Raw genomic sequence first — 27,619 nt, 5'->3', positions numbered from 1 at the left:
AAAAGTGATTCGACAAATATGTTTCCCTAAAACAAAGAAAGAAGGGCGAATGTTTTTAGGAGTGGTTAGATATTGTCGCCAATGGATCAGTGGATTCTCACTGCTTGCAAAACCTTTGATAAGATTGACACAAAAGGATGTGATGAATCCGATCAAGTGGGATGATGAAAGTGAAGAAGCATTTGTAAAACTGAAAAGTTGTTTGTGTCAAGCACCAGCATTGGGAATGCCAGATTATATGAAAGAGTTTGCTTTGTTCTGTTGTGAAAGAGAAGATTGTGCACTTTCAGTGTTAACACAGAGACACAGATTGTCCCGACGTCCAGTAGCATACTTTTCTGCTACTCTGGATCCAATGGCTGCAGCATTACCTGGCTGCTTAAAAGCAGTAGCTGCTACTTGTATGAGTCTGGAACAGAGTGAATCAATTGTGATGGGACATCCTACGAAGAAGTATGTGCTACATTTAGTCGAGATCCTTTTAACAAGGACTCGTACACAGCATTTGACCCCTAGTCGGCTGACTAAGTATGAAAGAGTGATATTGGGTGCTGAAAATGTAAGTGTGACAAGATGCACCATGATGAATCCAGCAACTTTGTTGCCTGATTCATACTGCGAAGAAGTGAAAGAGGAAGTTGACCATGATTGTTTGGATGTGACTGAAATGTGTACAAAGCCCAGGCCTGACATCCTTGACATCCCCTTGGAAGAGTGAGACTATGTAATGTTTGTTGATGGGTCATGCTTGAGAAGGGAAAATGGAGAATTGAGTTCTGCCTATGCTGTATGTAATGTCTGGTACTCTAGAAGCTTCTTGTTTAAGAGGAGTCAAGTCTGCAACAATAGCCGAATTGTTCGCTCTAAACAAAGCATGTAAAATTGGGAAGAAATTGAGAGTAACCATATTTACGGATAGTCAATATGGTTTTGGGATTCTGCACCACGACTTTGGCCAGTTGTGGCTTCAGAGGAGATTTCTGACTTCTTCAGGATCCCCCATCTGAAATGGGAAAAATGTCAAAGAACTATTGGAAGCATTGCAATTGCCAAAAGAAATTGCCATGGTCAAATGTGCCGCACATAAGTCAGGAAATGATTAGGTGACACTGGGTAATCGGTACGCAGACCAAATTGTACAATTTTGTGCTCGACATACAATGTCTTTGAACAGAGGGTTGGAAAAAGAAGTTACCAATTGCCAACTAATGTTTTCTTCGGCTTTTGAAACATGGGATGAAGTTAGACAGTTACAGGATGAGGCAGACGCAAAAGAAAAGGAACACTGGATCAAATCAGGTTGCACAAGAAGAGCAGATGATGAAGTGTGGGTGTATCCAGATGGTAGGCCAATAATGCCGGATAGCTTGTTGTCACAAATGGCTTGGGTATATCATGGAACTACACACATTGGGATGGACGCCATGATTAGACATTTCAGACAGACATGGTATAATCCCAAGTTTAGGGTAGTTGCAGAGAGTCTCTGCCAGAGGTGTTTGATCTGCCAACAGCAAAACCCAGGTAGGAAGACGATTGTCAGTTGGGGAAAAATTGGAAGAGCGGCGGAACCATTCACAAGATTGCAACTTGACTTCATTGAGTTGCCACCATGCAATGGTTTGAGGTATGTCCTTGTCATTGAATGTCTGTTTTCTCGATGGGTAGAAGCCTATCTCATGAAGAGAAATGACAGCCTCACAGTTGCCAAACTACTGTTGAGAGTGCTCATACCTAGATTTGGATTTCCAGTCACTTTGGAATCAGATAGAGGACCTCATTTTAATAATGAGGTAATCAAATTAATTTGTACAGCTTTCAAAATTGAGCAGAAATTACATTGTGCCTATCGACCAGAAGCCTCTGGAGTGGTTGAGCAGCTCAATGGCCCAATACAATCCAGGTTAGATAAAGTGTGTGCACCCACTTCACTCAAAATGGCCTGACGCTTTGCCCCTTGTATTGATGAGCCTTAGGAGCATTCCTGATCGAAGAACAGGACTGAGTCCACATGAGATCCTCATGGGAAGAGCAGTGAGACAAGCATTTGTACCTGGAAACAAATTGATGAATATAACTGATGATCTAGTGTTGGACTATTGTAAAGGAATAGCTGATCCAGTACGTTCTGTGTCTCACCAGGTTGGAGAAGATGCAACAACAGCACAGCCGAATCAAGCTCATGATTTGTGTCCTGGAGACTGGGTCATGGTAAAGAAGCACATGAGGAAATAGTGTTTGGAACCCAGGTGGAAAGGACCTCATCAAATCATATTGGTCACGACAACAGCAGTGAAGTGTGCTGGCTTACCAAATTGGATCCATGCCAGTCATACCCAGAAAGTCCCAAGTCCACCTGAACGACAAGAGCAGCAACTGGTAGAACAAAGAAAAGAATTAGAAGCTGAGAGTTGTGATGTCCAAGAAACCAGAGAAACAGACTCTGAAGAACGCATTGATGATGAACAACCAAGTACTAGTCAAGTAGAGTGGGCACCAGTTAATGGGACTGAAGATACTGCTGTAGAGATTGAGGAAGAGCTTGACAGACCAGAACAAAGTGAGCAAAGAATAAAATAATCCTGTACAGAAAATCTAGATCAAACTCAGCCAGAAGAAGAAAAAGAAAGACCGTGTGGTCCAGAACAGATACAAACCACAGAAGGAGAAGAAGCAGAACATTCAGAACAAGCCCAACCAAAAGAAAGAGAAAGTAAAAGGACACTTGAAATAGGTGAAGAAGGTGAAAAGGCAGTTCTGACAAAAAGAGTTAGAAAGGGAGATCACTGGCCGAGTGGAGTAAAAAGACTGAGATACTTTCTAAGAAGAAAAACAGGGAAAGAATTAGAGCAAGTGAATGAGGTGTCAAGTCAGGTAGAACAAGAACAATCAAGAAGAAGATCATTAAGTTTGTCAAAAAGAGTGAGGGTTTCAAGTAGAAAATACAAGGCTCCAGAGTGGATGTACATCATCCTTGAAGATTTTGAAAATCTTTATCTAAATGAAGAACCAAAAACTGACACTGATGGAGGGTCTGATGAAAGGAAATTGAGACCACCTTAAAGAAAAGACTTTTCCACAAAGGGTGGATTTTTTGAGAAATATATCAAACAAAGAGAAGAAAGGATTCCAAAGATTAGGACTAAATTTAAGCTTAAAGCTTTTGAAGTGTGGGATCACACAAAGATTGTACTTTTTATTTTTTAGAAAGAAAATAAACAAATAATTTTAGATACTTAAAAAGTGGCAGAAGCAAAAGTGACTGAACATCGGAAATCTAGTTTAAAACAGAGATGTGTTAAGTGTTGTTTATGTAGTATTACAATACTAATATTGATGTGGTTACTGTTAACTATTGTGATACCTGTTCGAATGGTGACTAGTAATCAAAATAACACAAATACTAGTGAAAGAATGAATGCAGTCACTAAGAAAACTACTATTATAGATTTAGAACAAATGGATAAAAGCATGTATTATCATGACAAATCAAATAGTGATTCGTCATTAAATGTATTTACTAAACTCCTTTACCAATACGTTGACACGATGGATGTGAGTGGCTGTTATGTCGGCATGAAACTACCTACTTCAGTCTCAGAAGGTATGACATATCACCATCTTCCATTAACTTATGGTGTGACCTGTAGTGTTGTGACTAGTTTGTTCTATGTTACTGGTAAGTTGCAATATTATGGATTAATATGGATTTAGTCTTTCCAGAAATCCCTATTAGAAGAAACATGAATCCTATGCTTAGTACTAAAAATGCAGAAATCATGGGTGAATTTTTCCAAACAATGAATCCCATTGATATAACACATGCTCATAGAAATAATTTAGCATGTCTTTTGTGTCATGAACAGAAAGATTTTCTAAATTTAGTAAAAGACAAGATTTCCAACAGAAAGCTGTTGAGCAGAAGTCACATGTACCACTATGGACTACTCAGGAAGGGGACTATAAAAAAGATGATACCTATACTGCAATGTCCCTAGACTTGTCAAAATTGGGGAAATTCTGTCTACATAGTCTAAACACTGAGTATAACAGTATTTTCATTGGTACTAGTGAATGTGAACATCCCTTCCTAATCATTGGGGGATGGGGACTGAAAGGGGGAACTGATCCTATTTTCCCAGGTATCTATTACGTGTGCGGTAAAAATGCCTATTATAGGTTGCCCGCACAATGGTATGGTAGTTACTACTTTGGCATTGTATTCCCGAAGGTATACCACATAACTAAAAACAATAAAATGAATGTAATAAGCAAAGGACTAACAAGAAGTAAAAGTGCAAGTTTTTCAGAAATAGTAGGTGACATATTTGGTGCACTGATACCATCAGTTGGTGTTGTATTGAACTCACATAAAATACATCAATTGTCCACAGTAGTTGATCGTTTATCAACAGATACTGCTGGAGGGTTCTTAATGATTAATAGCGAAATGGTTGCAAGCAGATCTAAGGTTTTGCAAAATAGACTTGCCCTTGATATTCTATTGGCAAAAGAAGGTGGAGCCTGTGGCATGTTGAAAGTCCAACACTGCTGTACATATATTCCAGACAAAAGTAAAGGTATTGAGGGATATAATAAAGAATATTACAAAGCTTCATAAGCATTTGACCCAACTGGAGGTTGATGGTGTATGGGAAAGACTCAGTAAAAGTATTTCCACTATAGGTAGTTGCTTTTCCACTTTTGGAAGTAGCTTATTAGGTAAAATACTAATTCCCGCAATCTCAATAGCATTAGTAATTGCAATGACAATAATGACATATAAGTGTTGCAAAGGGAGAATGAAAACAAGATGAAAGAACTAAACATGAAAAAGAAAAATGAAGGGTGTATAGACTCTAATGTAGACGCCAAGAATAGATAAAGTTGGCACTTGGTAATGATGGGTATTTTATGATGGCTCTAAAATGCCATCAGAGGGTGGATTGATGGAGCAAGGATTCAAGAAAACAAAACTTGCTCGGAGAAATCCCTCATTAACAATACTAATTATTAGAAATAGTAAAGAAAACAAAATTAATATACACGCACAACATTTACATACAGGGAAAAGAGCTTTACGCATGCTAAATTAATGAAAATAGAATGCAATGTGACTAAAACACGCTTTAAACTGGAAAACACATTTGCTCATATGTGCGAATTAGAACTACATAGATAGTAACGTGACTAACCCGTTTGAGAGGGCAAACTCTCACTCATGCGTAGAAATTACTAACATTAGGTCTTGAGGCACCGCGTACCTGGCACATGTTTGCCTGAATTTAAAGAGAGCTGTCGCTGCTAATGCTTTTGCATAACGAAGGAGAAAATAACATAGGATAGAGTAGAAGTAGGTGGTGAACAGTGAAAATCACTTATTTGAGAAATTAGCATCTGCTTATGATTCCTTTATTAATAGTGTACATTTGGGCCACATGTGGCATACAAGAGAAAAAGATGGTGACGAAAATGGAGGCGAGCTAGACACGCGCAGTGTAATAGTGATGTGACCCGCTGACCGTGTCACTGACAGGCTGCCAAGAGCCAAGGACAACCACTGTGTGAAACCTCTTCTCGACTGTGGAACTGTATTGAAATGTGTTTTGATTTGTAACATTAAATACATGACAAAGGAAGTGAGACAGAATATTAAATGAGCTAAAGGGGATGGGTTTGTTAGACAAAAGAGTTTATTAAGAAATTAAATATGTCAGGGTGAGGTGATGACAACTCCCCTGGCCCTGCCCAATCAGAGTTCGTATTTCATCAAGATTTGTAACTTTTGAGGGTGGGACATGTAGGAATAAAGACTATAACTGGAGTGACTTAAAATTTAAGATTGAGATTCAGGCGCATTGGAGAGATCGACTTTGAGAGATAGAGAGAGAGGCGAGAGCTGCTGCTGATGAGGAAAGGAGAAACCAGACTGGGAAGATTCATACCTGAATGACAACCTAATTAGATTCAAGATTCCGGAATAATATCGAGGAGGGAGGGAGTGTGAGAGAGGGATGCGCCCCGGTGCATCGGGTCTGTAGAGAAGTGTAGTAAGTATTATCCTGTCCTGAGCCTGTCCTATAGTCTATGTCTTGTGAATCTTAAACAGGAGACCTCCAGCAGCCCTTTCTGGCCAGAGAGTTGGTTTTCCGTTACCACCATCAGGTAATTATTATTATGTCTCAAATTTGCATACCTTTTGCAAATGTATGATTTATTGTGCCGTTTGTCTCTTCATCTATCCACTCCTAATGCATTGTTTTGTTGAATGAGTCTGTTAATTGAATGTATATTGCTAAATGAATTTTTTCTCTCCCATGAAAATTTGATGGTGTTTGCACTGTGAATTTGTATTAATGAGCGTTCAATTATGACATAGTTATGAGATATAGATAAACTTTATTAAATCTTACCCGGAGTCTGTGATTATTTCACTAAGATCTGTTAATTAGTCTGTTAATTGTTAATATCACCATCAACTACTCAACTAATCCTCCATCGACCAAAGGAAGAGTGTTGATCTGTGAAGATTAGTTAGACACTTAATCATTTCTCAAGAATTGATTTAAGTCTGCATTGAGCTAACTGATCAAGATCAAAGTGGAATTACAAAATTTGACCCCCAGCGGTGCAGCCAGGAAAATCTGATTGTGTATATGGCCCCATTGAGTTTTTCATTTGATTGTGAGGTGTTCGTCCCTGGCTTTCCACTGGATCAGTACTACATTTACCAAGTGCCTGAAAATTGAATGCCACCTGTGGGCACAACAGTGTACCCAGCAACTCTCTGATTTAACTGCTTGCCAGCTAAAGCAGTGATCACTTTTAATCTATCCAAGCAGATCTGGTTATTTATTTAACCTTTTAATACCTTCTTTTACAAATCTTTTCTTTTTTTCAAATAGTCTGATACAAGACAAACACTTATTCATTCAAGGGTGAATATACAATACTAATACAAACAACAACATGTATATACATTAAACATTCCTACATGTGAAACAAAACACATTTTTGTACACCAATCTTAATTGACGAAACAAGGCAACCTCTTCCGATTACATTCCTTTCACCATAGAAGAAGGATGCCCAACATTGTGAACAACAATGAAAACAGCCAGGGTTAAATTTGGGGTTTATATTTCCCTCTGGCTGTGAATAGCCACCATATGGCTCTTCCTCAATGTAATTCCAATATGCCGACGCGTTTTGAGACCCTTGTCAACTCCAGGGGCTCTCATCAGGTCTTTGTGTTTGGATGGAATGGTGTACAGATGAACAGCAAGATAGTGGCTTTTTCTGCAATGAAGCTAATTTCCGTTCTGACTCAAAACTAATAAATAATGGTATGGTATGCTGCCAAGTGAAAGATATGTGTGCAGTCACACACAGAGTTTGACTATGAAAGTTTGAAGTTCATTAATGCAGCTAGGGTTACCCAGGGCACTTTTATTCACTTATCTTTCTTGGTAAGGTAAACACTACGACAATCAGTGAAGGAAGTGTTCACTTGCCATTATTTCTGCTGAATGATATCCACCAAATTTCTGAGTATTAAATATCCTCTTTTCAAAATATGTTATACAAAATATGGTTCTACAATATCATGAAATGAATTATGTACAGGAATGTATAGCTTTACTATTCTTAACTCCACTTGTGCAGAACTTGAAGATAGATAAATATTAGTGCTTTTCACGAGTGGTGGGGAGAAATTACAACTTCACAACACCAATGAATGTTAGTTGAGGAGCTTTATTCGCCACAGCCCAAACAGTACCAGGAAATCAACAACGACTGCTCAGAACCCCCAGCAAATCCCCCAAACATTCTAAACTTCACACAACACTGAATTGTAGGTGATGTTAAAGACACATCACTACAGCATCTCCCCCGCTTCACCTACAAACTTAACTGCAGTGACAATAAAAACTATTCCTACAAGCTAAAATCCTAACTGTCCCCTAAATAACTCTTTTACAACTGCATATTAACACTTTTCTATAAGTCTTCATTTTTTTTAATCATGTGCAGAAACATAGAACACAAGATGCATCATAAACATTTGAGAATGGAATAATCAATGCATGACTTTAAACATCACAAAATCTTAGAGGTCTCCTAATACCTCTCTTGTTACTGCTCTTAAACACAGTGCTGTGATTCTCAACTCTTTGCTGAGATGTGTCAAATGCTGAACATGACATATACCATAGAATTTTTGATTCAGATCACTAAGTTTCACCACTCTGTCAACATTCATGTCCATTTGTTCAGATGACGTTCCCAGACATAGCCTCTTCTCTAACTGGTCCTCTAAATTTCGACACCCCTTTCATCATGTGAGCCAGATCTTTGCTGCACACTCACTTCCCATTTTTATCCTACTAGTAAACTCTTTAACCCTAACTCTTTCATCATAATCACATTTCATTTTGACACTTTTTAACTTTTGATTGAATTTTGTTGTCCATTACTCAAACATGATATTACTGAGTGTGCAATTTCCTCAACCACTTTGGACACAGGAACTCACCCTTTCAAAATTTCAAAAGGACTCTTGCCCATGACTCCATTTGGACAAGAACGATGAGACCACAACATACTTTACACTGCTTCCAATAAATCAACTTTGTTCTGAACCACCTATTGAACACGCTCTACTAATGTGCAAATCATTTTCTCAACTAATCCAATTGCCTATTGATGTTAAAGTGCAATCCTTCTATGTCTAATATTGCCAAGACTCAAACCCAGTTCCCCAGATTCGAGGTCGGACGCCCTAGACGTTAGGCCAACTCCTCTCCCCAAGATTTCCTTAAATCTTGATTACAGCTCTAGTATTTGGATCTTCTATGAATTTGACTTCCTGCAACTTGCTGCAATAGTCTACAATCACAATGGCATACCTAAACATCGGTGGCAATGCTTTAAAAGGTCCAATGGAATCAACTGCTAGCTTAGAACATGGACCATCAGGCAGTACATTGGGTTGCAACGGAGCTGATTAAGTTCTCATTCCCTTATCATTGATGGCACAAATAACACATGCTCTGACCATTATGACAATATTCGTATCTATCTCCGGCCACCAATAACTGGCACTTATCTTTCTCTTTGTGATGTTATGTCCTAAATGTCATTCATTACCAGCCAGCATTATTCTTTCTTGCAAACCAACAGGAGGTATAAATTTGTCACCACGCATCAACATTTAATTTTCCTCTGAAGACAAATCATCCGCTATTTTAACAAATGGCTGCACACTCACAGGCAATAACTTTCTTTTGGCCAATCCTCCTCAATAGATTTTCTTACCAACTTCAGCCCTAACATTTTTAACTCCTGGGATGTATTCAATTTGTACAATATACTGTAACGATCTGGCACTCAATCATGCACCCCTTGATTACTCCTCCACTGAAAATGTTCATTAAAGGCTTGTGATCGGTCGTTAACATGAACTTTCTTCCCCAAATATAGCATTTAAAACATTCAACAGCCCAACAACATGCCAATAGATCTTTCGCTTTTCATTGTCCCTTAGTGCCCTGGATGGAAACCCAATGGTCTTTTCACTTCCTTTTCCATGTGGGCAAGTGTAGCTCCCAAACCATAATTGCTTGCATCCACAGAAATGATGCATTATTTAGTGGAATCAAATGGTGCGAATACTTCAGCAGAAACTATTTAATTTTTTAAAGACAAAAATTCAGTTTGACATTTTTCTTCCCACACAAACGTTCTTTCCTTCTTAAGGAGACCCCCTAAAGGTGACTGTTTTTGTTGAAAACTTAATTGATGAATTATTATTAATTAGTATTAAACTCACATACTCCTAAGAAAGGAGCAACTTGTTCACGATAGGGTAGGTGCCTTTGTGATTGCTTCAACTGACCTTGAACGGGGTTCAACCCCTTGTTCAGAATTAATTTGCTGTAATTTTTCAATACTCTTCTTCTCAAATTCACATTTACTCACTTTTTTAACAATCCCTCCTTTTTCAAATCTTTGAAAAACAATGTTCATCAACTTGTCATATTACTATTAGTTTTTAGCCACAACCAAAATGTCATCTTGGACTATAACGACTTCATTGACATCATGGAGAACACTTTCCATGATGCACTAAAAATAGAAGCAGCAAACACCAAACCAAATGGCATTCTCCTAAATTAAAAAGTACCCCCTGGAGAAACAAATACTGTAAGGTGCCTTGAAGAAACATCTAGCTCATCATACAGATGCCAGATCGATCTTAATATATAATCTAGCACCATCAAACATGGTTATAATATCATCAATCCGAGGAAGTGGATGACAATCCACCCATATCACTTTGATCAAACTGCTAAAATCGACACATACCCTCACTTGACCATTTTTATGTCGTCCTATAGCCAACGGTGAAAGCCACAAAAAAGACTCCACTGGCTCACTCACACCATCTTCACACATTTGTTTCAGAACATCTACCAACTCTTCCCTGACACTAAATGGCACATCTCTTAATTTATGTTTGACAGGACTTGCCCCATTTACGACACAAATGTTATGCTTGAACCCCTTTCCCTAACTTGTCACTAAAAGCAAACTTTTAAGTTTCTGTCCAAGCATTACCATGTACCTGTGTTGACTGCATTTCACTCTCTTCTGCAACCAAAGACACTTGAACCTTTCTTCCCAGCATCAAAATCCTTGCAAATAACCCCTGATGGTACCAACCAAGAATATTCAAATCTTTCTACATTACATACAATTTCCCTAAAACTTCTGTCCTTTTAAAACTCATAAGGGCACTCAAAATAACCTGCAGGTTAATTTTTCCGCCCATCATATGACATTCCACATCTGTCTGGGGGAAGCTTTTGCTTATCAAACCACTTTTCATGAAACAGCTCATTTGTTATTGTCATCCCTGCTCCGGAATCAATTAACAAATTCAACACTTTCCCATCAACTCTGACATTACATTGTTCATCTCAAACACATCGCTAATCTCCCTCTCCAGTATAGAATTAACTTTAACCCTACTGGTTTGACAAACCTTGGCATAATGCCGCATGTTACCACAATTCCTACAGTCGGCTTTTTTTGCATGACATGGTCGACTATTGGCTGAATGATTTGGTTATCCACATCTGACACAAATCTTCCTCTGCTTTAAAAAAAAATAAACTCTCTGCATCTTTCTTCTTGGCCATTTTCTTGCTTTGCCTGCCTTGTTTATAATTCCCAGAGCAACCCCACTCTGTTATTTTCGTGCCAATTCTTTACAAGATTTTGTTCTATAGTTTTTACAATCTCTATTGTGTCTGTTAGAAAAGGATTCATCAGTGTAAGTAATTTCTCTTGAACTTTTTCATCCCAACATCTCACCACAATCTGGTCATGAATTAACTGCGCAGTCAGCATCAAGTATGGGAACAGTGCCACATAGCAATCAATTGATTTATCCTGATGCTGTCCTCTAGTAAAATAAAATGTCTGTTGACAATGAAACTAGGTTGCACATTAAAAAAATGTTCAATTTTTTTTTACAGCAGCTAATTGATACTCAGCTATACCTTCTTCATCTTCCACCAATTCATATGGTGGAAGATGTTGATAAATAGATTGCACTTCAAAAGCCGAAATAGTGTTCTAAAAGGAACCTTTCCCTTTCAGGGCAATATCTATTCACACCCCTGTACCAAGATACTTGCTAGATGCTCTAAACCAAGTTTCAGATGCTGCAAGTTGATCCCCAGGTGTTTGGAGAAAAGGAGGAGGAGCATTAACACTCTGCATGGCTTACTAACAAATGTACTCACTGACGACTTACTCATGCAACAATGTATATGGACCACAACTCAACCAACCAATGTTAATTAATCCACCAATGACCTATAGTGTTACACCATACACTTTATGCAAAACCTCTGAAGGGTGTTCATCGTAACATTGGATTGTGTGCGTATCGCAATGTAAACCTTGACACACAGACCTGGATTGTGTGCATGTCACAGTGTAGACTTTGGAAACAACTGGTATACCAATGATACACAGTTTGAGATGAGAGTGTGTCACAGCATATCATCTATTTGCTGCACACAAAATGAGACTCAAAGCCAATACAAGGAAAATACATGACACGCAGAATTGGTTTGTGTGCGTGTCACAGTGGTGTAAATCTTGAAGATACCAAGGATGAAAAACTGACACAATAACCCTTTTAAGTCACCTCTTTGCACCTTCTAAACTCAACGTTGAAACATGACCTCAATATAAAATTCTGATCTTGGCACATTATATATTACTGAATCTGTGTCCAAACTCTATCCAAATGGCGTTGACGTGACTGTGACCCATTCACCCTATGAACACATTAGGCTGAGGGCCTAATCAAAGATAACAGGCAGAGTTTTATTTGTGATGGCGTGCACACCACAAGGACAACCCCAAACGCCTGTGCCTGCCTCTTGATCTATCGCACGAGTATTTGCTCGTGACACCAGCCCTCCAAAAGCTGCTGCACAAAAATGTACAAAAAGTACCATACTGTGAGTCCCACAAAAGAAAACTTAGTCATACTTGAATGCGCTGCGCAAACTGACATGCCCGAAAATGATTCAACCGTTGAATTCTTCTATATCTTTCTCACACAATGAGCACCTCTCAGGTGGCTCAAAGATCACGTGGATGGTGGGTTATGGTGAGCCAACTCGTCACCAAATTGTGGTGGGGACAAATTACAACTTCATAACACCAATGAACGTTAGTTGAGAAGCTTTATTCGCCACATCCAAAACAGCATCAGGAAACCAACCGCCCATTCTCGGAACACCCAGAAAACCCCCAACATTCCAAACATCACAGAGCAATGAAATGTAGGTGATGTTAAAGACACATCACCACATCACTCTAAGTTACTCATCTTCAGGAGTGAATGTCCTGAAGAAGTACAACTTAGTGGGAAGTGCATTTAGCAAGAAGAATGTCTTCTGGACACCAGAGGATGATGTATTATTGGAGGTGGTGCTATCTGAATAAGCAACAGCTGAATTTGGTAATTTAAGAGCACCATTATATTTTCAAAGCTATCATTCTGAAGCCATAAGGAAGCAACCCAAACAATATTACGAACTGTGCTGTCAACAACAGAACCTGAATAGCATCATCCTGATCGTTGTAGGGCAATTGATACCTGTGCTGAGTCTGTTCTGCTCACCCATAAAATACAACATGGGAGGCTACTGAATTGGGATAAAAACCAATATTAAGGATTGGGGAGTGCTCATCGAGTGTAACACACTGAATGTGACACACTTGCAGACAAAGCCACAGTAACTTCAGAAGGTCTTGTGACAGCAACATTAAGCACTGCCAGAAACTTCAGTGGTGGAGAAACTGCAGCACTTCTCAAATTCAATGATTTCAAATCACTCTGATGCTATCTAAGATTAGTAGAATTGTCGCTATCTAAAAAAATCCTTGATAAGGAAAATAAGCCTTCTTGCATCATATATAAATTCTTTCCTTCTATGGGCTGTTAAGTCCCTGCTCAGTTGGTACTAATAATGCCTGTAGGGTTCAGAGTTGAACCTGTATTTGAACCAAGTCACCCCATGGCTGTCACTGCACAGGCCATGATTTAGCCTGTCCCCACAACAGTCGCCTCTGAATCTGACACCAGACTATGTCTGGGCGATAATTCCGTTCCGCTCGCGGAAATTGCGAAAATTTGACATTTTCGCATTCCGCGGAGAGTGTGAAAATGTCAAAATTTCCGCAATCCGCATCTTACCGGAGCGCTGTAAAAAAATACATTCTCGCGTGCGCGCGATCGCCTTACCTGAATCCCCGAGTTCGCCGACAAGTTTTCCCGATCCGGTCGCGTTCTCCACGAGATGTTGGATTGTTGGTAGCCATTTGCGCTGTCTCGCGACAGTTCGCGCCCGCATTAACGTCATTTGTCGCGCGATCACGTCATTCGTCGCGCGATCACGTCTTTCTTCTCGCGATCATGCACCGCGAGAGTATGAGATGATTGAGATCTCGAATATGTCATTCTCCACCGCAAGCGAGAGCGTGAGGACGCGGGCACGTCATATCGAACGTGAGCGGGCGGGACAAGTGAAAACAAGATGGCCGTGCCTGTGAGCAACCGCATGGGTAAGTTGGCGAGCCGCGATCACGCAGAAAATACCGCGAACAGGCGGGAAAAAAACTTCTGCGTCTTCGCGATATTTCCGCGTGTTTGCGGAGATTTTTAACATTTTCATGATTGTTTGCGAAAGTGAATTTCACAAATTCCACACACCCCTACACCAGACACACTCCACTACAGTTTGGTGAAGTTCACTGCGAGCCTGGTAGAAGGGGTTTGAAAGATTAGCATGCTCTCATGATCTGGTATCGTTAATCTGAAAATCATGGTGGAAATGTTTTAAGGAGGAAGACTGCTCAAAAGTATGCGAGAGCTCAAGTCATGGGTCTTCCTATAAAAGAGTGCCATACTGCAGCACTAAGCACTTCAGCAGCATTTTCTATCAAGAACATTCATCACCTTTGCATCAGAGATGACTTACCTGAATTCCCAAATGTGTAGAAAAACTTAGTAACAAATTGAATTTTCAGAAAAAGGCATTGATTAGAAACACTTTGTAACATATTCTCTGGAAAGACATTAGTTATTCCTTGCCAAACTTTGAAAGTGAAATTGGAGTGCATAACAAAAGCTATTGGACACAAAGGAGTAACAGCATCACAGGTATAATCTGAGCATCTTGCACTTTGAAGGAAGTACTCTGAAGGAAGAGTAGACAGCGGGATGTAGACAAGTAATGTTGGTCAGTTGTGCTGGAACAATTTTCAAAGTGGGGGTGCTGCCATAAATGTTACATCAGTGAAGTCACAGGTATTGTAAAAAATCCAAGTGTCACGTTGGAATAAGTACAGCAAACAAGCCATGCCCCCTCAGCAGGAGAGTAATAGGGTGTGGTATGTAGCTGGTAGATCATTTGGAGTGTACTGTCACAGATATATGACTGAAACATGGTGTGGTAATATAATGTCATTTTAAGATCACATTTTCCATTGAAATGGCCACATAATTCATACTGTTATGCAGTTTTACTGGTAAAACTATAATGTGCACCAATGGTAATTTGGAGATATTGGGTTTCAGCAAATAGTCCATGTAAAGTGTTGTAATTTCCCTATTAAAATCTTTGTATCCAAAACCCATCAGAAATGCAAAACATTTTCTGCTTTCTATTTATTTTCAAATTTTATGTAATTTGTTTACAGTTGCAAACCAACATCTGCAGTCTTTCCTTTCCCACTCCCTGTACTCTAGCAAGATGGTCAGGGAGATCACTTTAATTTGGCAGAAGATATAGCCTGACACACCTTACACCCCATCTTCTCCTTCAGTCACAAGGTAAATATCAGCCACATCACTCCACTCACATGGACAGACCACTCCATTGTCCACTTCCACATTGTTATGCTAGGGAGTTTAGCAGCCCCTCAAGCCACTGCGGAAGAAAGTTACACAAACGGAATGGCTCAACACCCAGACCCCTTCAATGACCTCATCAATGACACAAACAACTTCCACAACTAGATCACTATCTGCGCCAATACCCTGGCACCCTTAAAAAACTCAGAACCCAAAACATCCAACAAACAAGCTAACTTGTTAAACACTGACCTCAGAGAATCCAAAATAGTTTGCAAACAACTCAAAATGAATTGGAGAGCCACTCAAGGAACCACCACAAGAAACACCTGCAAGGCCACACTTAGACTATCACCATAAAGTAAAAGAGACCAAGAAAAAGGCCCTGACCCTGAGAATCGAATTTAGCTCCAACAACGGCAAATAACTTTTCACCATCAAGGGATTCACCAACCCAACAGCCACAACCCAAACCATCACTCCTGCACAAGAACTCTGCAACAATCTCTCCAACTTCTTCCATGAAAAAAATAGCCAATATCTGCAGCGACTTCGAACCCCAGCCACCCTCCATCGACCCTCCACATCCTCCTTATGTTATGCCAAATATTCAAGCGGCTGCCACTGAACACCATCATGCAGGCCCTAATCACAAGCAGATTGGACTATGCAACTCACAATATGATGGCATCCCAACTCATCCTCTTCACACACTTTAAACCATCCTAAACAAAACTGCCAGACTCATCATCGACCTCCTGTGCCACACCAACACCATACCACTCCTCAAAAAGCTCCACTGGCTACCCATTCAGAAGCACTGCCAGTTCAAACTTCTCACACATGCCGACACTCATCTACTCAGTGCCTGGATACCATCATGGGTGACAAGCAGCGCTCTACAATTCCACCTTACATTACATTTGACCTTTGTCTTTGAATGCACCGCAAATGTGTCAAGATAAAAACATAATTTAAAGGCAGCTTGTTCACCTTCTGAACTCTAGCATAGTTATATTGGGGGTTCTGCAGCACCTCCCAGCACCCCTACTTCCAGCGCCTAAGAGGTTGGTGGAAGAACCTGGTAAATAAGAGTAGATGTATGCATCCTTTACTCTTTAGTTTTGCTCACACAGCTAGCAGGGTCCCCTTAACAGACAACAAGACCCTTTTAGCAGATTCAGAAGATCATAAGCAGTCTCCTCTTTTCCTATTCACTTTCACCTGAGTTTCTTCAAATCCCCCCTGAGTGCATAAGTCTTGAGAGTGATGCAGCGCGACTAAAACAAACCCTTTACAAACATCACCCAACCCACGAAAACTCTCACACCACTAATTTATCGGTGGTACCCATAACACCGAAAACACACATTCACTCAGTTTTCCGGATAGGTGACGAGCTGGCGAGCTGCAAGACACACGGGGTACCTTTTTACTATTATTTCCCGAAATAGTAACTATATACATTATATACATTTAACTCTAGCGTTTTCCGATTTAAACATCAAGGTACTCCGTTATTTTAGGTCATTAGACCAACTAATAGGAATCTGTTGAAAGCGATTAAGTCCAGCTCAACCACAATTAAGCCTTTAACTTTTATAGATCATAACTTTAATTCTAATAACCACAGACTCAGTTTGAGTTAGCATGACATTTTATCTAGATTCATTGAATACATTGAATAAGTAAAAGTTTATTAGACACATTATAATCATTAATTTCTTAAGTGTTTCAAGTAAAGATTCAAATAGAAACAGAAAATACTCATTACCCTTGGCCTCAGTGCGATGACGAGAATGGTTCACCAGGGCATGAACCGCAGATCACAGGATAGGTTCCCAAACTGACTGTCCCTCTAACCTCCTTGGACGTATTCCCTCCCAGGATAGAATCCCGCGACGGTCTCGTTCCTTTCTCCCATCAAAGTTCGAAGTTCAGATTTTGTCAAAGTCTTTTTCAGCATCAGGGAGAAAATCGTCTCAACAGACAGCGTGTCGTGTTGAATAGAAAGTAAGCAAGTGCCACAGCGTCATCATAAGCACCAATTTTTATACCCTTTCACTAACTTGCTATACCTAGATTTGAAACTTTTTAGGGGCTGGGAGTAATTTCCATTGGTCCATTGGAGGGGTGGTGATGGTCACCTCATTGTCCTCAGTTCTGTAAATTGCATATTCATGTCCGTCCTCGTGACTTGTCATGTTCTAACAATTGTAACCACTGCTTTTATTAATAATGGAATCATCTTCTGCATTCCGAGTTTTCCCATCCGTTCACATGCTCTTGTATAAACAATCTTGACATCCACTCTTGTCCTAGGCCAGTGCGACCTGACATCTCTCACTCCAGGCATAGACCACACTCGTGACTGTAACTTCCATTCTGCTCATGCACGGGGACCATCTTGATCACTCGTGATCACGTCTCTCAGCAGTGGCCATTTTCTCAGCGAGGCCTAGCAGGCCTGAACGTAAATAATGTGAAAACAACATAGCAGAAATTAGACATAGAAAATAAGCCCTTCTGTTTACCACCCATCATTCTAATGACCCGTGTTAGGTGTTACCTAGCATAAGCAACATTTAAAACCATTTTACTCACCATATGCATTTATTGCCAGAATATATTTAACTACACATGAAATACATGCAATTGTACTTCTATTTTCTACAAAAAGCACAAAGTTATGTTAATTTAATTTCACATCTGTAAGTTAATTAGATATTTGCATATGCCAGTTAGTTTTCCCGCGTGTAATGTCTAATTAAAGGTGCATTAATTGATTAATGCATTTGTCAAGAATTCCTGTCATACAAGGGAAACACGCCCTTATGTAAACAGGAGAGCTGTTACATAACTCAAGGGAAACACGCCCTTATGTAAACAGGAGAGCTGTTACATAACTCAAGGGAAACACGCCCTTATGTAAACAGGAGAGCTGTTACATAACTCAAGGGAAACACGCCCTTATGTAAACAGGAGAGCTGTTACATAACTCAAGGAAAACACGCCCTATAAAGGGAGGAACCGGGAGGTACAAGGCTGTCGGATATTGTGTTTACACCGACGTACCTGCTTCGTGAAGAGCAGTGTTCCGGAGTGGTGCTCCAGTAAGGCAAGAACGGAGGTAGGTCGAGTCGTTACTCCCTGGGCCGTGTCTTGCCCCATCGTCACCTGTGAAGGACCCGGAAGCTCTACCGGTCAACCATTGAGCTTCGCTTTTTGACTCGGCTGAGTCCAAGTGCAGTGGCGCTTTTGCTGGTTGGAGTCGTAACTCCCAGCCCGACCAGAGACACAGGGACTGCCAGCTGTAACGCACACCAGGAGGTGTTTGCCGCGTTACAGACTCGGAAGTCCACAGGATCGATCGAGCGGCTGCTCTCGGTTCAGTCTTCTTGCTTGTGATTGGGGTATCGGTGACGCATCACCAGGAGGTGACTCCGCGTCCCGGTGCAGTCTGAGGAAGAGGTTGAGCGGCTGCTCCCTTCAGGTAGAGACCCCGGCTGGGTGTTTCCCTGACTCCTCGATTCTCCCCAACACTCTTCGTGCCCCTCACAGCCTACCGATTGGCATTGTCGGCCATTTCATTTCTGCCCTCTGTTGGCATACGCCGGGATCGGCGTATATGCAGAGGACGGTTAGGACCATCCGTGCTGTGGGCTGGTAACGTACTTAGCCTGGAGGATTCCAGTGACTATAACTTTTGTTTGTTCTTTGTATTTTATTTGCCTTCATTAAAAGAACTAACCCTTCACAAGTGGTTGCGTCCTCATTGTCGTGTCTGTTAAACGATCCTGAGACATTCAGGGCGTTACAAAATATCCGACCTTAATAACACTAACTGTCTCCCGGTCGATAACAGACATGGCAACACTTGATGATGTGCTGGCTGCTTTATTGGCCATGCAAGTTGAAGTGGCTGCCTCTAGGCAAGAAACAGCCGATGTAAAAGCCAGACTGGATGCTATCCAATTGGACCCGCTCACGCCCAGCACCTCCCTCACGAACCAGACCCCTGCGGTAGTAGTGGAAATGCCGGTAGCCATCCCCTTGGCAACACCAGAGAGGTACAGTGGGGATCCTAACACAGTGCAGGTATTCCTCACACAAGTGGCGCTACATTTATCGTGCAAACCAAAGGCGTTCCCCACGAGTCAGGCTCGTGTGGCTTTCCTTATATCCTATTTGGCTGGAAACGCGGCACAATGGGCCGTACCTCTGGTGAGCAGGGACGACCCCCTCTTATGTGATTGGGGTGCTTTTCGCGAGGAATTCCTGAAGGTATTCGACAGAAGGGCTGACTCGTACACGGCGGACCGTGAAATGCTTGAGTTGAGACAGGGATCCAACGACCTGGTGCAGTATCTCAACGCGTTCCGAAGGCTGGTTGCGGAAACCAAGTGGCCTGTTGCTAAACAGACGGCGCTCTTCCATCAAGGGCTGTGCGATGAGCTCAAGGACGCCGTGGCTCATATTGACCCTCAACCCAAGACATGTGAGGGCCTTATCAACCTGGTATTACGGCTGGAACATAGGCTAAGTGAAAGAAAGGGGGATCATGGGAGAAAAGGAAAATCCCTTCCATCCTATGTGACGGTGGGAAGTCCTGAAACTTCCACCGCATCCAAGGGAGAACCCATGGACATCAGGGCAATACGAGCGAGCCTCACAGCCACGGAGAAAGAGTCACGCCGTAAACAAGGATTGTGCCTATATTGTGGCAAAAAAGGCCACTACGTACGTGAATGCCCTGCCAAACCGAAGACGTCACGTTATCGGGCCAACCGGTCGGTAACAGCCGTGGTGGACATACCGGCGGAAAACTAGAGGACTCCAAGACCAGAGAAGGGGCATCTCGGAGTCACTCATCCATCCCTTCACTTTCCAACTCGGTCACTAAGGGACAACGACACCTGTTTATCACGGTGCACGTGGGAGTGCATGACCAGTGGATACCCGTTGTGGCCATGGTGGATTCAGGGGCCACTGGCATGTTTATGGACCACAACGAGGCATGCAGGCTAGGGCTAGTGCTTCTTCCCAAAGCAGTACCCGAAGACGTCTATGCGGTAGACGGAAGGCGATTGGTGACGGGGCCCATCGGACAGCACACGGGGGTCCTTCCGATGAGATATGGGAGGAACCATTTGGAACAAATCGATTTTAACATCATCCGAGCGCCCCAATATGGCGTCATATTGGGATTGCCGTGGCTACAGAAACACAACCCCTTTGTGGATTGGCCAACACATCGCATCGAAATGACGTCACCGTATTGCATCCTGCATTGTGGAATAAGAACGGAATCCCTTGACGCAGATGAGAGCGGGAGTCAGACGGTGGCTACAGCGGCAGAAAAAGATGTGGCTCTCCCCCAGGCTTATCACAGTTTTGAGGATGTATTTGATGAGGTGAAGGCGGAAGTGCTACCACCACATAGACAGTTTGACTGCCAGATCGACCTGGTGCCAGGGGCCAGCGTTCCCAGCGGCAGGCTGTATGCCCTGACGGAGCCTGAAAACGTGCATCTCCGGGGGTACCTGGATAAACTCCTCAAGCTAGGATTCATCCGCCCGTCCAAGTCTCCGGCCGCCTCGCCACTCTTCTTCATCCCGAAGGCTAATGGGGAGCTGAGAGCCTGTGTGGACTTTAGGGCATTGAATGCGATAACCATAAAAAATCGGTACCCCTTGCCTCTCATCAGTGTACTTCTGGAACAGGTCAAGAAAGCTCGTATCTACACCAAGTTGGATTTGAAAGGGGCATACCATCTGGTGCGCATGAGGGACGGAGACGAGTGGAAGACCGCCTTTAAGACCAGGTTCGGCCTTTTTGAGTACCTCGTCATGCCCTTCGGTCTGTGCAACGCCCCGGCAGCCTTTCAGTACTTTTTGAATGAGGTATTCAGAGAGGAGTTGGATATCTACGTGGTCGTATATATCGACGACATCCTCATCTATTCGTCCAGTGTGGAGGAGCACGTACACCACATCAAAGCTGTGCTCCAAAAGCTGAGGGAAAACATGCTGTTTTGTAAACTCAGCAAGTGTGACTTCCACGTCACATCCGTGGAATTCCTCGGAGTGATGCTGAGTCCAGAGGGACAGGAGATGGCAGAACGAAAGATCAAGGCGGTGAAAGAATGGCCGGTGCCCCAAAGCGTGAAGGACGTCCAAAGTTTCATTGGCTTCGCCAACTTTTACAGGCGGTTTATAGATGGATTTTCAGGAGTGGTGGCCCCAATCACACAGCTACTGAGGAAGTCCAAGGAGTTTGTCTGGTCCCCTGAAGCGAACAAAGCCTTTGAGGCCCTGAAAAGCGCCTTTGGTAAGGCGCCGGTGTTGGCTCACCCCGATCCGGATCTCCCCTACGTGGTGGAAGCGGACGCGTCGGATGTGGCGCTGGGGGCTATCTTGTCCCAACGCAACCACGACACAGGGGTGCTTCATCCCGTTGCGTACATGTCCCGCAAACTCAACGACGCCGAACGCAACTACCATATTGCGGAAAAGGAGCTTCTCGCAATCAAGGACGCCTTCACCGAATGGAGGCATTGGTTGATGGGGGCAAGACATGTGGTATCGGTGTACACGGACCATCGGAACCTACAGTTCATGACGGCCACTAGACACCTTTCTCCCAGGCAGCTGCGGTGGATGATCTTCTTTGCGGGGTTCAACTTCCGCATCACATATCGGCCGGGGACGGAAAACCGGAAGGCGGACGCCCTGTCCCGTCAATCTGCAGTTAAGGAACCATTGCCTGCAACCGAGCGTTCCATCATTTCCCCGAGGATGGTATTGGGGGTTATCCAACCGGATACTTTCCTGAGGGGAATAAAGAGAGGGATCAGGTCATTCGCATGGCGGAGGTGGCTCCTCAGTCACAGAGAATGGCAGCTGAAGGACGGGATACCCCTGAAGGGCAGGTGCCTATTGATACCCACGCCTAGGCTAAGGAAACAAGCATTCATCTGGTGCCATGACTCTCCATGCGCAGGTCATTTGGGCTTTGAAAAAACGGTGGCTAGCATGGGACGGCATTTCTGGTGGCCAACCATGAGAGTGGATGTCAGGAGGTGGGGACAGGAGTGTCCTACGTGTGCTACCATGAAGGCCGACCATGGCCGAACCCAAGGGCTCTTACATCCACTTCCGACCCCGGATAGACCATGGGATAGCATATCACTGGACTTCGTGGTGGGCCTACCGGTAGACCAGGGGATGACGGCAATACTGGTGGTGGTGGATTACTTGACGAAAATGGGGCACTTCATCCCCTGCAAGAGAGTCCCTACGGCCGGGGAATTGGCGTCACTACTCCTAAAGAATGTGGTACGACTGCATGGATTACCTGGGGTGATCGTGTCGGACCGGGGGTCGCAGTTTACTGCGCAATTCTGGAAGACTTGGTGCACTGCGCTGCATGTTAAGACCGCCCTGTCCACCAGCTACCACCCTCAAACGGACGGCCAAACCGAGCGCCTGAACCAAACGCTCAAACAGTATCTGCGATGTTTTGTGGACCAGGGCAGGGAAGAATGGGTCGACTTGCTATGGGTTGCAGAGATAGCCTATAACAACGCCACTCACAGCTCCACACAGTCATCTCCGTTCTATAGCAACTATGGCCAACATCCCAGGTTCTTGCCATTTCTACATCCGTTCAGAGAGGACAGGATTCCCGCCACAGCGGACAGGGTGGCACACATAAAAGACACGTTGATGCACTCAAGGGCTGTCCTAATAGAGGCCAAGAGAAGATACAAGGCTGCGGCAGATAGGAAGAGAAGGCCCGGGCCACTGTACCGCACTGGAGACTACGTCTGGATATCCACAAGAAACATGAGGTTTCGAAAGAACAGTGTGTTCCATCCCAAGTACATGGGCCCCTATCGAATTACCAAGTGTATGGGTCCCGTGAACGTGAAGGTGTGCTTGCCCCAGTCATTGCGGATACACCCTGTCTTTCATGTATCATTGCTCAAACCAGCACCCTCCAAGCCGTCTGGGACACCTAGGCCGGTATGCGTGGAGTCGGAGGTGGAGTATGAAGTGTCGGGCATACGGGCGTCCAAATGGCGCAGGGGGAAGCTGTGGTACCTGGTTGCGTGGAAAGGCTATGGCCCGGAGGAGCATTCATGGGAACCGGCTGAAGGGGTTCATGCTCCGCGCTTGGTCTCCTTGTTCCATCGGCGTTTTCCTGCCAGCGCTGGACCCGTGGGGAGCCGCTGAGAGGGAGGATGTACTGTCAAGAATTCCTGTCATACAAGGGAAACACGCCCTTATGTAAACAGGAGAGCTGTTACATAACTCAAGGGAAACACGCCCTTATGTAAACAGGAGAGCTGTTACATAACTCAAGGGAAACACGCCCTTATGTAAACAGGAGAGCTGTTACATAACTCAAGGGAAACACGCCCTTATGTAAACAGGAGAGCTGTTACATAACTCAAGGAAAACACGCCCTATAAAGGGAGGAACCGGGAGGTACAAGGCTGTCGGATATTGTGTTTACACCGACGTACCTGCTTCGTGAAGAGCAGTGTTCCGGAGTGGTGCTCCAGTAAGGCAAGAACGGAGGTAGGTCGAGTCGTTACTCCCTGGGCCGTGTCTTGCCCCATCGTCACCTGTGAAGGACCCGGAAGCTCTACCGGTCAACCATTGAGCTTCGCTTTTTGACTCGGCTGAGTCCAAGTGCAGTGGCGCTTTTGCTGGTTGGAGTCGTAACTCCCAGCCCGACCAGAGACACAGGGACTGCCAGCTGTAACGCACACCAGGAGGTGTTTGCCGCGTTACAGACTCGGAAGTCCACAGGATCGATCGAGCGGCTGCTCTCGGTTCAGTCTTCTTGCTTGTGATTGGGGTATCGGTGACGCATCACCAGGAGGTGACTCCGCGTCCCGGTGCAGTCTGAGGAAGAGGTTGAGCGGCTGCTCCCTTCAGGTAGAGACCCCGGCTGGGTGTTTCCCTGACTCCTCGATTCTCCCCAACACTCTTCGTGCCCCTCACAGCCTACCGATTGGCATTGTCGGCCATTTCATTTCTGCCCTCTGTTGGCATACGCCGGGATCGGCGTATATGCAGAGGACGGTTAGGACCATCCGTGCTGTGGGCTGGTAACGTACTTAGCCTGGAGGATTCCAGTGACTATAACTTTTGTTTGTTCTTTGTATTTTATTTGCCTTCATTAAAAGAACTAACCCTTCACAAGTGGTTGCGTCCTCATTGTCGTGTCTGTTAAACGATCCTGAGACATTCAGGGCGTTACAGCATTCAGTCAAACAACTAGTAAAATAAGGTTATGAGGTCATTAACTTCAAAGGGGGTACAAAAATGTTTGTATTTTCCACTGCTCCATTAAGGGTGACTGGAGAAGAAAAAGCGGGTTGGAGTGTTTGTCATATACTGCTGCTGGCAAAATACCAGGTTTTTTATACAAATACGCCTGCACCTATCTTTGAAATGTGTGCCTCCACCTCATAAGCAAATGACACACCTGCCATGCAAGTGATTCAATACCTGTAATGTCACAAAATAGACCAAGCTACTGCATTAGTATTAAAACCTCAAGTTCAATGGCTGCCAGTCCTATGTCTTCAAAATATACAGATGGTATATTCAGACAAACAGATTGGTGTTTGAATCACAATATGAATGGCACTTCGTAGTGGAGACTATCCACCAAGCTGTGCACCACAATTGGTGTGCGTCTGGTTGGATTACAGACCATCTTTATGGTTACAGCAACTCATTGTCTATTTGGACAATTGTTTTGATTGGCTTTCTTGCTTGGACTGCTATTCTAGCTCCATACAGTTGTGATACTCTGACAGCCTTTTCATGTACAGGTTTTCTCTTTGTGGTGCAGCTCCGAATGTGCTTTGTAATAACCCGGATATGCCAGTGCAACATTGCATGTACATCGATCAAATCAATGTATTCTGACCCCTGGAGAAGGTTAGACTAGGTGGCTAGGTCGCTTGCTCTGTCCCTAAGGGTGTGCAAAATTTGCTTTTGTGTATTTATGAGAAATATTGGCACAATTACGCATAATCCATCGAAATACAAATCTGTGATTTTGGACTATATTTTACAGGAAATGCATGTTCGTTCCAAATTTTGATGTGAGGAAGCATACAACTAGTGCAAAAACAGCCGCTCCCGTCTGGTGCTCAAATTTATTCTCAGTACATATTTACTAGGGTGGGCGGAATTTGCGAAATTCACTTTCGCAAATTATCGCGAAAATGTTAAAAATCTCCGCCAACACGCGGAAATATCGCAAAGATGCTGAAGTTCTTTTCCTGCCCGTTCGCGGTATTTTCTGTGTGGTCGCGACTCGCCAACTTACCCATGAGGTTGCTTGTGGGCGCGGCCATCTTGTTTTCACCTGTCTCGCGGTGCATGATCGCCAGAAGAAAGACGTGATCGCGCGACGAATGACGTTAGTGCGGGCGCGAACTGTCGCGAGACAGCGCAAATGGCTACCAACAATCCAACATCTCGTGGAGAACGCAACCGGATCGGGAAAACTTGTCGGCGAACGCGGGGATTCAGGTAAGGCGATCGCGCGCACGCGAGAATGTATTATTTTACAGCGCGAGCAAGCAAAAAATTTCCGGTAAAATGCGGATTGCGGAAATTTTGACATTTTTGCGCTCTCTGCAGAACGCAAAAATGTCAAATTATCGCAATTTCCGCGAGCGGAACGGAATTTTAGCCCAGGCCTAATATTTACTGCAAATACGCGTAATTACTTACACAAAGTCATGTAATGGCATAATGTTGGGAATTTCGCTTAACAGGCGTAAAGTGACCCCCCTGAATCACGCAAATTGTGCCGCGTCATTTACATTTCACATAGGCCTACAAACCATATGGAGCTCATATTAAAATACTGATCCAGCCCTGTTGAAGCAGACTTGAAAGTTGAGTAAATGTGATGCCATTCTTTGGTAAGGTCGGGAACTTGAATTTCCTCCCCATATCGCCTTAAAGAAATCACGCAGCCTCTCCCTTAAAGAAATCCCGCTCCGGGTTCATTAGGCAGCTATCATTTAACTCATCTCCCGCCGTGAACTCGTGACCTTTCTTCTGTGCCACAAAGCTGCCCGAGGGAGCAGATGACGCTGTGCTACAAACATATGACAGATCAGGCATCTCTGGTTCCAGTCGCTAATCAACATCATGGGCGTATTGTTGGAGTCAAGCCCATGATTCTTACTTTAAACCACTGCAATTCCATTTGCATTCGCAGAGACATAAAAAACATGTCTTCTTTGCCTGTCTTCGTGTTCTCATTTTCATACTTCCGCGTTAGGGCTTTAACAGCGCTGCTTTTGAGGCTTTCAGCAGATCACATTAAGTCATTGTTGTGGTGAAGCCAAAACGCAAGCATATGCCTTGTAAATATATATGAGCTGGCCGCACGTACTGGAACATGTCAAAAGTAAGTACCTAAAATCCTGAATATTTTATCAGGAATTAACAAAAATTGCAGACCCATCCAGCTGTCTGCTGGCTCCTGCTCCCGTCATTAGATGCTTGCTGTCTCTCATGGCTGCCAGTAACACTCCAGAGGATTACGTGATCTCTTTTTAGTGCTACGGATTAATGAACAAGCATTGGCAAAGCCCAAGATGTCTGGCGTTTTTCTAAAACTGTAGTAGCAATGTCGCTCACAAACGTGCCCTCATCACCATTTCTCTTTCGCACATATAGTGTCAAATACACAATACATAAAACACGTAGTTGGGTAGGAGTGATAGTAGTACTAGTGGAGATGGCTGTGGTAGTGGCACTATGATGAGTTGATGGTGGTGATGATGGTGGCAGTAAAGGTTTCATTGGCGGTAGTGATGGCAGCGAAAATAGTGGGGATGCTGGTAGTAGTAGCAGCTGTGGTTATCGTGGTAGTAGTGGTGGTGATGGAAGTGATAGTAATATTGGTGGTGAAGGTGTTGGTAGAGGGGTTGATTGTATTAGTATTAGTGGTGATGATAGTTGTGTTAATAGTTATGATCAATCAATCAATCAATCAAAGACATTTCTAGAGCGCACTACATACCCGTAGGGTCTCAAGGCGCTGGGGGTAGGGGGGGTGCCGCTACTGCTCGAACAGCCAGGTCTTCAGCTTCTTCCTGAAGGAGAGGTGGTCTTGGGTCAGGCG

This window comes from Triturus cristatus, chromosome 4_2, assembly GCF_964204655.1.
Source record: "Triturus cristatus chromosome 4_2, aTriCri1.1, whole genome shotgun sequence".
Taxonomy (NCBI): Eukaryota; Metazoa; Chordata; class Amphibia; order Caudata; family Salamandridae; genus Triturus; species Triturus cristatus.
The sequence above is the reverse complement of the archived record's forward strand: the minus strand, read 5'-3'. Positions refer to the sequence as shown.